General features: G+C 39.3%; 1 pseudogene; it reads right to left on the minus strand.

Moving 5' to 3' along the window:
• Positions 1-445: 445 nt before the first annotated feature.
• Positions 446-544, minus strand: LOC132302037 (small nucleolar RNA R71; annotated as a pseudogene).
• Between the last annotated feature and the right edge of the window lie 201 nt (positions 545-745).

Raw genomic sequence — 745 nt, forward strand, 5'->3', positions numbered from 1 at the left:
TGTATGCTCCATAACCTCCCATCATTCAAGGAAATCAAAATCAAGGTGCCCACGTTGCACCTCAAATTGCTAATCCTCCACTTGCTTTAAGAGATCACTATGTGCCTAATGAATACAATGCACCCACATGCATTCAATTGCCACCATTTAGAGCACATCACTATGAAATTAAGCCACAAACCATTCAAATGCTTCCAAACTATCATGGACTTCCAAGTGAAGAACCTTACAAGCATTTGGATGAGTTTCTAGAAGTATGTTCCACCGTAAAATATACGGACATGCCGGAAGAGGTCTTAAGACTCAAACCTTTTCCATTCACCTTAAAAGACAAGGAAAAGCATTGGTTTAACAATCTTAGGCCTTTTTTAATCACTTTTTGGGCAGAAATGCAACAAGAGTTCTTGAAGAAGTACTATCCGGTTTCTAAGACCAATGCCATGAGAACCTCAATTCGAGAATTTTCACATGGAGATGGAGAAACGTTTCATGGGGCATGGGAACGCTTCAATGAATTGCTTAGGAAGTGTCCACATCATGACATGCCCAAATGGCAATTAGTTCAATATTTCTTTGAGAGCTTATCGGACAATTACAAAGGCATAGTTGATGCTTCAATGGGTGGCTCATATATTGATAGGCATGAGGATGACGTGTGGCGTCTTTATAAGAGCATGAGTGAAAATTCTTTGCATAGAACATTATCATCCAAGAATGGTATAAATTCACAAGGTAGGAAGAGTGT

The sequence above is a fragment of the Cornus florida genome, unplaced genomic scaffold, assembly GCF_030987335.1.
Source record: "Cornus florida cultivar Cherokee Brave unplaced genomic scaffold, ASM3098733v1 CherokeeBrave_3.0.0_Hap2_Chr03, whole genome shotgun sequence".
Taxonomy (NCBI): domain Eukaryota; kingdom Viridiplantae; phylum Streptophyta; class Magnoliopsida; order Cornales; family Cornaceae; genus Cornus; species Cornus florida.